The sequence below is a fragment of the Dendropsophus ebraccatus genome, chromosome 4 (assembly GCF_027789765.1).
Source record: "Dendropsophus ebraccatus isolate aDenEbr1 chromosome 4, aDenEbr1.pat, whole genome shotgun sequence".
NCBI lineage: Eukaryota > Metazoa > Chordata > Amphibia > Anura > Hylidae > Dendropsophus > Dendropsophus ebraccatus.
In genome coordinates this window covers 23840844-23854031 of record NC_091457.1, presented here as the reverse complement: position 1 = coordinate 23854031, position 13188 = coordinate 23840844, and positions in this window count along the sequence as shown.

The following is a 13188-nucleotide window of genomic DNA, read 5'->3' as shown; positions in this document are numbered from 1 at the left end:
GACATTAACCTGTCTAAAATACCCTTCAGAATACATTCACTTCCGGGTTAGTCTTAGGCAGATGTGAGTGTATAACAAAGGGAAACATCAGCTCACCCTTTTGGCAATTGGTGGTCGTAGTATAATGCAGTTCCCCGGGAAGCAGGAGCACGTGAAAAAAGTTGCGGGACGTCACCCGTGTGAATTGTGTCAAAAACAAGGGGTATCCACAGCTCCTTAAAAAGTATATGCGTTTTTATTGGTACAGCTTAAAAAGTAAAAAAAACATTAAAACCGTGCCGACGCGTTGCGGAGGCAACCCTCCTTAATCATGGCTGGTGTGTATTTAAACATTCAATACCTTTATACATAACAAAAGTGTACCTCCTCCATCCAGGCCCCACCCCCGGGCGGGGAAAAAGAGCAAGGGGGCCAAAATGGAGGAACCACGTGATACACATTATAAATAAACAAATAAATGATACTGAACCAAACAAAAACAAGGCAAGTAAATAAGTACATTAGTAAATAAACATTAGGTCTGCGCTACACGTTTGGTGTTGTTTTTTTCATTTATCCCCTTGTAAAAATGAAAAATGAAGGCTAAAACAACATTTTAGTGTAAAAAATTGAATTTTTCCTTTTTTACACCACATTGTTCTGAAAATCTGTGAAGCACCTGTGGGGTCCAGATGCTCACCGCACCCTTGTTACATTCCTCGAGGGTGTAGTTTTCTAAATGGTGTCCCTTTAGGGGTGTTTTTAATGTTTTGGCACCCCAGAGCCTCTGCCAACCTGAAGTGGTACTTGTCAAAAATAACCAAATATAACGGAGGCGTTGAAATTCACTGGGCGCTCCTTTATATCTGAGGCTTGTGGTTGCGTCAAATAGCGCAATAGGGCCATATGGGGTATTTCTATAAACTGCAGAAACGGGGCAATAATTATTGGGGTGCATTTCTCTGGTAATAGGTTTATAATTATGAAAAATATTGGATTACATTAAAATCTCTGCACAGAAAATTAAAATTTTCAAATTTCTTACACACTTAGCTTTTATTTCTGTGACTCCCCTAAAGGTTAAAACACTTTCTGGATGTGCTTTTGCAGAGTTTGGGGGGTGCAGTTTCTGAAATGGGGTGCTTTGTGGGGCTTTCTAACATACAGGCCCCTCAAATACACTTTAAACCTGAACAGGTCCCTGAAAATATCTGATTTTGAATTTTACAGAAAATTTGGAAAATTGCTGCTAATGTTTTAAGCTTTCTATTGTCTAAAAAATTAAATATAGTTTAATAAATGCTGCCTCCATAAATAGACATGTTGCGAATGCTATTTAATATATAATTTAAGTGGCATAAACATTTTCTGTATAAGCAGGAAGGTTTCAAAGTTGGAAAAATGCATTTTTTCACAATTTTTCACGTTATTTTGGTGTTTTTCATAAAGATTCGTTATGAGTATCAACTCCATTTTACCAGAAATGTAAAGTACAATATGTCACGAGAAAACAATCTCAGAATCAGCCAGATAGGTAAAAGCATCCCGAAGTTATTAATGAATAAAGTGACACAGGTCATATTCATAAAATTTGTCTCTGTCCTTAAGGCCATTTCAGGCTCTGTCCTTGGGGTTAAGAGCAACCTGGGTCCCTTTAACCCTTTAAGGACCGTGCTAACTTTCGTTTTTTTTTTCGTTTTCGTTTTTTGCTCCATGTGCTTAAAAGGCCATAGCACTTGCATTTTACACCTACAGACCCATGAGTTCTTATTTTTTGCGTCACTAATTGTACTTCGCAATGACAGGCTGAATTTTTTCCATAAAATATGCTGCGAAACCAGAAAAAAATTATATGCGCAGTGAAATTGAAAAAAAAAACGCAATTATTTTTCTTTGGGGGCTTCATTTTTACGCCGTGTGTCCTATGGAAAAACTTAGTTGTTATATATGTTCCTCAAGTCATTACGATTAAAACGATATGTAACATGTATAACTTTTATTGTATCTGATGGCCTGTAAAAAATTAAAACCATTGTTAACAAATATACGTTCCTTAAAATCGCTCTACTCCCAGCCTTATAACGCTTTTATCCTTTGGTCTATGGGGCTGTGTCAGGTGTCATTTTTTGCGTTATGATGTGTTCTTTCTATCGGTTCCTTGATTGCGCATATGCGACTTTTTGATCGCTTTATATTACATTTTTTCTGGATTTGATGCGACCAAAAATGCGCAATTTAGCACTTTGGGATTCTTTTACGCTGACGCCGTTTACCGTGCGAGATCAGGAATGTGATTAATTAATAGTTCGGGCGATTACGCACGCGGTGATAAAAAACATGTTTATTTATTTATTTATTTTTATTTGTAAAATGGGAAAAGGGGGTGATTCAGACTTTTATTAGGGGAGGGGATTTTTTATTAATAAAAACACTTTTTTTAACTTTCCCTTACAGTGATATGAAGCCCCCTGGGGGACTTCTATATACACAGAACTGATCTCCCATTGAGATCAATCCTGTGTATATAATAGAGCAATGATCCATCAGATCGGTGCTCTATTATAATGGTCTGCTGCAGACCATCTGAATAGATTGCCGAGCCGGGATCAGCGTCATTCCGACGCTGAGCCCCAGCCGGCTCATTAGAACGGATCTCCCCTCCGCGATCGCATCGCGGGGGGGAGATCCCCCACTGGACACCAGGAGAGGGGGCACAGCTGCTATTCAAATGCAGCTGTCAGCTTTGACAGCGGCATTTGAATAGTTAATTAGCCGGCCGCGGCGATCGGCCGCGCCGGCTAATACACGCGGTCCCTGGCTGCACTTAGCAACCGGGGACCACGCGCTGCAGAGAGGGCTCACGCCGGGAGCCCTCTCTGTTTACTCTTAACGGCCGCATGACAGGTATACCCGTCATGCGTCGTTAAGAGGTTAAGAGAGAAATGGGTCCCTTTAAGAGTGAAATTGGTCCCTTTAAGAGCGATCTGAGTCCCTTAAAGCAACCTGGGTCCCTTTAAGAGCAAAATATGTGCCTTTAAGAGCAAAATGGGTCCTTTTAAGAGCTAAATTGGTCCCTTTAAGAGCAATCTGGGTCCCTTTAAGAGCGATCTAGGTCCCTTTAAGAGCTAAATGGGTCCTTTTAAGCGTGAAATTGGTCCCTTTAAGAGTGAAATTGGTCCCTTTAAGATCGAAATGTGTACCTTAAGAGCGAAATATGTCCCTTTAAGAGCAAAATGGGTCCTTTTAAGCGTGAAATTGGTCCCTTTAAGAGTGAAATTGGTCCCTTTAAGAGTGACCTGGGTCCCTTTAAGAGCGACCTGGGTCCCTTTAAGAGCGACCTGCGTCCCTTTAAGAGCGACCTGGGTCCCTTTAAGAGCGAAATGGGTCCCTTTAAGAGCGAAATTGGTCCCTTTAAGCGTGAAATTGGTCCCTTTAAGAGTGTGCACTTGATTGCTTTCGGCCGAAAGCAATCCAGTCCAGTGCCTATCTTATTGATCTATGCAGTATAACTATACTGCATAGATCTCAATGATAGATCAGTGTACTTATAGTAGAAGTCCCCAGGGGAACTTCTAGTATAAGTGTAAAAAATAATACAAGTGTTTATTAATAAAAAAAAAAACTCCCCTAATAAAAGTTTAAATCACCCCCCTTTTCCCATGTTATAAATAAAAATAAATAAATAAACATGTTTGGTATCGCCACATGCGTAATCGCCCAAACTATTAATTTATCATATTCCTGATCTCTCACGGTAAACGGCGTAAGTGCAAAAAATTGTGCTTTTTTTGGTGGCATCAAATCCAGAAAAATTGTAATAAAAAGCAATCAAAAAGTTGCACATGTGCAATCCAGGTACCAATAGAAAGAACACATCATGACGCATAAAATGACACCTCACACTGCCCTATAGACCAAAGAATAAAAGTGCTATAAGCATGGTAATAGAACGATTTTAAGTAATATATACATATTTGGTAACAATGGTTTGAATTTTTTACAAGCCATCACATAAAATAAAAGTTATACATGTTACATATCGTTGTAATCGAAACGACTTGAGGAACATATATAACAAGTCAGTTTTACCCCAGGGCAAACGGCGTAAAAACAAATACCCCCCAATTAAAAAAATAATAATAATAAAACACTTTTTTTTTTTTTTTTTTTTCAATTACACCACACATTGAATTTTATGGTTATGCTGTTTACTTTATGGCTTTATGGTTATGCTGTGCAAAAAATAAGGGCTCATGTGGGTTTCTAGGTGAAAAAAATGCAAGTGCTATGGCCTTTTAAGCACAAGGAGGAAAAAAACAGAAGTGCAAAAATGCAAATTGGCCTAGCTCTCTAAGGGTTAAGGGAAATGAGGTGGAGCATCTTCGAAAATCTTTCCATAACCACCCAGATAACAATTTTTCCCTTAGAGGGTGGTAAATCAGTGATAAAATCCATATATATGAGTCCAAGGTCTTGCAGGCAAGGGAAGAAGATGTAAAAGACCTTCAGGTAACCTACGAGGTACCTTGGACCTAGCACAGACCTCACAAGCCTTTACAAAGAACATCTCTGGCCCAAGATGGCCACCAATAATGACGTGAGAGCAGATACTTTGTGCCAGCAATGCCGGGTGACCTGCCACACTGAGCAGTGGGTCTCTGAGACGAAGATTGGGGGAACAAAGAGTTTCCCCTCCGGAGTATTCCGGGGGCTAGAGACTGAGAGTCTACCACTTGGGCATCAAGGTCAGGTTAAAGGGTGGCAACTACCACTACTGGTGACAAAATAGTTTCAGGTTCTTCCCTGGGTGCACTGCTGGCATCAAATCTGCGAGACAAAGCATTGGCTCTGACATTTTTAGAACCAAAAAGGCCAAAAGGTGATCTCGAAGTTAAATCGAGTTAAAACAGTGCCCACCTTGCTTGGCGAGGGGTAAGGCGTTTCGTCTAATCCAGATTCTTATGATCGGTTAGAACCTTAATTTTATGTTTAGCTCCTTCAAGAAAGTGTCTCCATTCATCGAAGGCCCATTTGATGGCCAGTAGTTCCTTGTTACCAATATCATAGTTACACTCAGTCTTGGAGAATTTTCTTGAGAAGTAGGCAACAGGTCTGAGGTTGATAAGTGTCTTGGAACCTTGCGAGAGTACGGCTCCAAGCCCTAACTCTGAGGCATCAACTTCAATAATGAACGGTTGATCAAAATCAGGCTGGATCTGGACTGAAGCCTCAGAAAAACACCTTTTAAGGGGTTATCCAGCACTACAAAAACATGTCCACTTTCCCCTACTGTTGTCTCCAGTTCAGGTGTAATCTGCAATTAAGCTCCATTTACTTCAATGGAACTGAGTTTCTTATCCCCACCCATCTGGAGACAACAGTAGGGGGAAAGTGGACATGTTTTTGTAGCGCTGGATAACCCCTTTAAGCTGCTCAAATGCCAGTATAGCTTCAGAACTCCAATTCACTAGATCTGCCCCCTTCCTGATCAAGTCAGTCAGGGCTTAGCAATGACAGAAAAACCCTTAATAAATTTTCTGTAATAATTGGCGAAACCCAGAAATCACTGCAGTGCTTTAAGATTAGTGGGATGTTCACATTTCCCAATAGCTGCTACCTTCAGGGGATCCATACCAAATGAGTTAGGGGTAATATTGTATCCAGAAATGACACCTCTTGGATCCCGAACTGGCATTTGGACAACTCAGCGTAAGGCTATGTTCACACTACATATATTTCAGTCAGTATTGTGGTCCTCATATTGCAACCAAAACCGGGAGTGGATAAAAAACACAGAAAGGATCTGTTCACACAATGTTGAAATTGAGTGGATGGCCGCCATTTAATGGCAAATATTTGCTGTTATTTAAAACAACGCCGTTGTATTGAAATAATCGCAGTTATTTACTGTTATATGGCGGCCACCCACTCAATTTCAACATTTTATGAACAGATCCTTTCTGTGTTTTTAATCCACTCCTGGTTTCGGTTGCAATATGAGGACCATAATACTGACTGAAATATACATAGTGTGAATCCAGCCTAAAGGTGATTTTTTCAGAGTAACTCCATAACTTTTATCTCCATACTCCCATTATCTCCTTCTCTGCTTGATAAGAATTAGCAGCAGAGAAGGAGATGATGGGAGTGGTTTGCCCTGTGCGGTCCTAAAGTGTTATCTCCTCCCCCCGTGCTGCCTTCTCCTGCCCCCCCCCGTGTCCCGTTTTGCGTACGGTAACAGGGAGATTAGCTAGCAGCTCCCTGCTGCTAGCTGCGCTTCCTCCTCCTCCTTCTCCCTGTGCTGCCGCCGCCCCCCTCCGTCCTGCCACGTGTCCTCCTCCTCATGCTGCTGCCGACCCCTCTGTCCTGCCACCCGTCCACCCCTCCCCCCGTCCTCCCTCCGTCCTCCTCCTCCCTCCCCTCCTCACCTCCCCCTCCCTCCTGCACCCTCATCCTGCCACCTCTCTTTCCTGCCACCGCCACCCCTCTGTCCTGCCACCCAGCCACCCTTCCATCATGCCACCCCTTCATCCTGCCACTCAGCCACCCCTCCGTCCTTCCACCACCCTCCATCCTGCCACCTGTCCTCCTCCTCCTCCCCGTGCTGCTGTCACCCTTCTCCGTCCTGCCACCCATCTTCCTCCTCCTCCCCGTGCTGCCACCGCCTCCTCTGTCCTTCCACCCAGCCAACCCTCTGTCCTGCCACCCGTCCTCCTCCTCCCTGTCCTGCCACCCAGCCACCCCTCCGTCCTGCTACCCCTCTGTCCTCCTCCTCCCCATGCTGCCGCCGCCCCCTCTGTCCTTCCACCCAGCCCCCCCTCCGTTCTGCCAACCCCTCCGCCCTGCCACCCTCTCCTCTCTCCTCTTACCCTCTCCCCTCAGTCCTGCGGCCGGTCTCCTGCCACCCTCTTCCCTGTCCGCTGCCACCCTTTCCTCTTACCTTCTCCCCTGCCACCCTTTCCCCTCCCCTGCCACCCTCTGTCTCTGCCACCCTCTCCTCTTACCCTCTCCCCTTCGTCCTGCCGCCCCTCTCCTGCCACCCTCTCTCCTCTCCGCTGCCACCCCCTCCTCTTTCCCTCTCTCCTTTCCTGCCACTCTTTCTCCTCCCCTACCACTCTGTCCTGCCACCCTCTCCTCTTACCCTCTCCCCTCCATCCTGCCGTGCCTCCCTGCCACCCTCTGTCCTGCCACCCTCTCCTCTTACCCTCTCCCCTCTGTCCTGCCGTGCCTCCCCTGCCACCCTCTGTCCTGCCACCCTCTCCTTTTATCCTCTCCCCTCCATCCTGCCGTCCCTCTCCTGCTACCCGCTCCGCTGCCACCCTCTCCTGTTACCCTCTCTGCTCTCCTGCTACCCTCTCCCCTCCTCTGCCACCTTCTCCTTTTACCCTCTCCCCTCTTTCCTGCCGCCCCTCTCCTGTCACCCTCTCCCATTGCGCTGCCACCCTATCCTCTTACCCTCTCTCCTCTCCTGCAGCCTCTCTCCTGCCACTCTCTCTCCTCTCCTGCCACCCTTAACTTTTTCCTGCCACTCTCTCCTCTCCATCCTGCCACCATCTCCCCTGGACCGGTGGTGATATAGTGTCCCCTGCCTCTGCCCTCTGCTGTTTTTCTGTTTTGTTTTTAGTAAAAAATTATGACTGGATGCTATGCCGGTCGGGACTGGTTCTCCTCTCCTCCTGCACCCTGCTGCTGTCACCCCCTCCTGTTCTCCACTGTCTGGCATACCTTGTATGAGGAGGAGAGAAAAGAGAATGTGATGACAGGGGCTGGAGGGATTATTGTTGCTAGGGACAGTACTGTGAAGAGGAGCAACAGCAACAGCTCTGACAGTAAGTGATTGTCGTCAGTGTGTCTGTCTGGCTGCTGGAAGTGATTAAGGGGCCATTTTTTATCCCCTATTGCTGCTGTTCTGGGGTCACTTCCACACTCTGAGGTATATATTCTGATCTCCCACAAAGCATCGAGTCTGTAATGCATCCAGGACCCTCCAAGCACAACAGCTGCAAACAGTACAACTCCCAGCATTTACTGCAGTTTGAAGTCCTCAGGATGTGATGGGATTTGAAGTACAAATGAGCAGACAACTCAAGGGGTTGTCCTCTTGGAAGCTACAACTCCCAGCATTCTCTGAGAGCTTCATAAGTGTAAGGCATTCTGAGAGTTGTTTTTATTGTTATTCCGGAGTTGTGGTCACAGATACATCAGCACAGGATGGGACCAGGTCAGCATGTCACTTCTGACCGGTTCTTTATTTGGGTGCCCCCCCATGATCAGTTCTATTGGTGGCCACAGGTACCCCAGTCCCATACTGGGGCCTGCACAGACTACAGTACAGTCCTTTAGTGGCCCTGGCATCTGTGCTGTAGGGCCCTCCTGAGAAACCAGGACACATGTACCAGATACTCGGGCGTACATATGTGTGCGCCTTCAAGGCAGAAAGGTGAAGAAACAAATGGGTTATGGGGGGCCAAACACATTTTTTTTCACAGGGGCCCTTTGCAGTCTGTGTCTGCTCCTGCACACTGGTATACTATTATGTCCTAATTGTGGTTTCATGTGGACGCATGATTTTCATTGGTCAATGCATTATTGCGTAGCTACCATGAAGGCAGGGAAGACTGCTATGGGGACCTTGCAGCAAAGGGTCTTCATAATATGCCACTGACAACCGACCCAGTGGGTATATGTATGTATCCGTGGGTATATGTGTGCATACCTCCCTTGCTAACCACATATTCTCGGCCTATCCCCGATGCCAGCACTGACTCTGTCTGGTTCTTGGGAACCAGCTGCTACTCACACTGGGACCACATTAGTAGAGCGACCTGGTGCCCTTTATCCACAGAAGTCCAGCTTCCACATCATCAAATGTGATAAAAAATGAAGACCTAGAGGGCACTTACGCTGAACTTACTGGTGAGTAGCACAGTGGATCCACACTCGCTGTCTATTACACTGATAATAAGTGTATATTGGTAATTTGTATAGCTTTTGGGGGGCAATACAATACGTTATTAAAAATTTTCACCGGACTTCTCCTTTATAAACTCACTGACTCCTGGCCCCCAACCCCCACTCCCCTCAGAATAGAGAATATGTAAGAGGTTAAGAACTCATTCAATGAATGACAGGGAACCTCTTCTTTCTGCTCCACTACACAGTGCTCTTTCAGTTGTCACACAGGCCTGCGGCCTTCTTTTTCAGCTCTACAGCACTGCCAATGACTGACCTGGCAGCAGATCTGAGGTGTCAGAAGGTGGAGCCAGCCAGGAAACCATCCACAGGAGGACCCCAGGGCCAGGTGAATGGGGGCAGAGGAGAAGGAAGATGATGGGGATGGGGAGAGGGGTGGGGGGTCGGCTGGTGCTTCATCATCAGATAGCAGTATTAAGCAGAGCACACAACATCACGCACACACCACAGTCACTGACACGCACACACCACAGTCACTGACACGCACACACCACAGTCACTGACACGCACACACCACAGTCACTGACACACACACACACCACAGTCACTGACACGCACACACCACAGTCACTGACACACACACACCACAGTCACTGACACACACACCTCAGTCACTGACACACACAGGCAGCAGCCAGCCAGCCCAGTACTCTGCAAAATATCTGCTCCCCCTTCTCTTCCTCTGGCCTGTCAGCAACAGCGTGCAGGCTCTGCAGCATCCAGCAATGTGTGACAACTGACTGTCACTGTGTGACAACTGACTGACAATAAATGTCATGGTGAGACGGAATTGTCAGCGGTGCGGCCTCACCTCAGTGACTTCCAGACAGTGACCACATACACAGCCACTATCAGTGTCTGGCAGCACGTGCCCCTCCCAATTCCCTATCCATGTCTGGCAGTGGCCTGATCGGTATCTCTCTCAGAAGCAGGAGACAGCAGACCCACTGCCTCCACGATAAGTGTCTGACAGCGACCCCCTGGACTGGTAATGGGGCCAGCCCACCGGGTGTGCCAGATTACCAATCCATAGTTGCCAACATTTGAAATTTTTTTCCAGAGCCACTTTAGCATTGACAACAAGGGGTGTGGCTTATCCTTCATGTGGTTTTAGTGGGTGTGGCCTATCGTGAATGTGGTTTACGGAGTGTGGCTTGTCACCAGTGTTTTGGGTTGGGTTTTTCCCCCAGAATTCTCCAGTTAGAACTTCAGTCAGAACAACACAAAAGGATGAGGGTTGTAATAATAGTACTACAGGAATAGAGGAGGGGTGTAGTAGTGTACTACAGGAATAGAGGAGGGGTGTAGTAGTACAGGTATAGATGAGGGGTGTAGTAGCAATACAGGAATAGATAAGGGGTACAGTAATACTAGTAACTAGGAGTCATGGGGCCCCATAGCAAACAACTGCATGGGCCCCCATGAAACCTTAGTAGCTGGGAGTGACTGGGGCAGACTGGGGTGACTAGAGCAGACTGGAGGTGACTGGGGTAGACTGGGGAGGTTCGCCTAGTGGATTCTAATTGTAACTTGTTTGAGAATCACTGCCCTTCGGTGGAAATATGTAAGTGAAAAATCAATTATTTTTGAGAATGCAAATATTTAATAAAAAAGAAGAAATATGACATTTAGGTCTTTAGTAAGTGGCAATAGTCTGATCCAGCCAGGATCTCAGGACGGTAACTCTAGCGTAAACTGCAGGGAAAGAAATAGGACAAGTAGGATTTCCCCAGGAGACAACACCAGCCAAGGTCCAAGCTCCATTTCTCTGGCATACAAGAGGCCCACCAGAGTCACCCTGAAAATTAGGAGAAAAGAAGTAAGTATACATGTATAAATATAGGGGAGATTAATCAAACTGGTGTAAAGTAGAAATGGCCCCTAGCAACCAATCAGATTCCACTTTTCTTTCCTCTTTTCTATGGCTTATATTAGATTCACAAAAGCTTCTTTACATAAGCTTCAGTATAATGGGGCATACAGATCTGTCACATAGGGGGAGTCAGAAGTAACAGCTACGTGTGATCAGGGAATGTATACAGATATAGGATACCTGCAGATGTTATCACTCTAAGCTCCCTTGTTAATGATACGTTCACTGCAGATCAATGCATCCTGGTAACTTATTATTTAGTAAGGCTGGGTTCACACTACGCTTTTCCTATCCGTTTAACGTATACGCTTTATGAAAACAGATGCAATTGTGTGAAATCCGTTTGGATCCTTTTTCCTTTAAATTCCATTATAAGAAAAAAAAAAAAAAGGAACAAAATAGTGTTGACTACGTTTTTCTTTCTGTTAAAAGTAATCAATTAAAAACAAATGCATTGAACGGATAGGAAAAAAACAGTGTGAACCCAGTCTAAGGGTGGTATTACACGGGCCGAGCAGGGCCCGATAATACCTGTAAACGAGCAGCGATCTGCTAGATCGTTGCTCGTTTACTGGACCTATTACACGGCCCGATAATCGTTTGACAAGAGCTGCAAGGACATCGTTACCGATGTCCTTGCAGCCCTTGCTAAACTGGCATACATTACCCATCCACGTTCCAGGGCTGCTCCTACGTCCGCTTCTCCCAGGGGTCCCGCGCGCTCTCTAGCGTCACAGCAGCCTGTCAGCTGGTAGGCCGCTCAGCCAATCACAGGCCGGGACTGCCGCGGCCTGTGATTGGCTGAGCGGCCTATCAGCTGACAGGCCTCTGTGACGCTAGAGCGCGCGCGGGACGCAGGGAGAAGCGGACGGCAGGAGTAGCCCTGGAACGTGGATGGGTAATGTATATCGTTAGTCGCCGGCCACGCACTGCTATTACACGCAGCGGTGCGCGGTCGGCGCCCGACGAAAATAGGTTCTAAACTATATCAACGATCAGCCGATGATCGTTGTCATTGGCTGATCGTTGCATTTATTACACAGAGCGATAATCGGCCGAATCGGGCCAATTCGGCCGATTATCGTTCCGTGTAATACCACCCTTAGGCTATAAAATAATCTTTCTGTACCTTGCAGCACTTATTGGGGGACATTTATCAAGACTGGCGTACAAGTATGGCAGTCTTAAATAAAGCCCCACCCCCAGCTTCCTGGACTGATTTACTTAGAAAAACTGTCTGACGTTGCACGTGATGCAGACATTGCGCAGCTTATGTATACTTACTACACCTCCTCCCGCCTTGCTGTTTACCTCTGGCCGTTCATCAAGCAAGCGGGGAATGACATGCGCTACAGAAAAGGGGCCAATCTGATAATGTCCCCCAATGTTTCTAGTTATGCATAGAAATTCTTAGTAATAGGATTAGTGACAATGTGATATGTGAACACATATCTGCAATTTCATGTCACTTTCCAGGATCACTTGTTCATAGTTTGTACATCTGAAGTAACACTATATCTGGCCATATCATAACTTGTATGTGGCATTTACACCTGTTCTATCCTCTGTAGGCTTCATTTCTAATTCTTACTTATTCCTGGGCTACTTAGTGGACACTAGCTGCTATGATGTCCTCCATACACTGCACACATTCAAAGAAGAGGGGATCCTGCTTTACTTTGTCTCTATTGTACACATTAAGAAAGGGCAGCAGCATGGAGAGCAACATAGAACCCCAATGAGCAGTTATAAGTTCAGCACTGAGGGAAGTGTAACACTTACTAAATATAATCAGTATCTCTCCCCTTTATATACATTTCTATGGGCAGCTGAATCCTGATACTTCGGTCAGCTGATCTCAAGATAGATTTGAGCAGTTTATAAAGTAGCCTAAGTGAAAAGAAGCTTTTCCTTACATTCACTTGTACAAGCCTTGATGTAAAGTTTGCTGGGGCAATAGCTGGAAAAATGTGAGTAAAGTAGATAATGGACAGGACATACCTTGCAGGAGACGGCTCCAGCTGCTCCGGCACAGATCATGTTGCTCTGGACTGTTGGATAATCACTTCCGAAGTGTTTCTGACACTCAGTATTGGTGAGAAGAGGCAGAGCCACCTGCTGCAGTTTGCTTGGTCTTGTTTGAGCTAAAAGTTAGATTGAGATTGAGGTCGACCTACAAAGTATCTCTGGGATTCTGGCGATCAAGGTGCCGTCATGCTATGCCCAGCTAGGTATTGCTATATTGAGCTGTTATTGTCTAACATCTACTTACCTATACCATTTATGTATCCCCATCCAGTAGTGACACATCTCTCCCCTGTACTGAATACATCAGCACTAGCGGCAATGCACACAGGGGACAC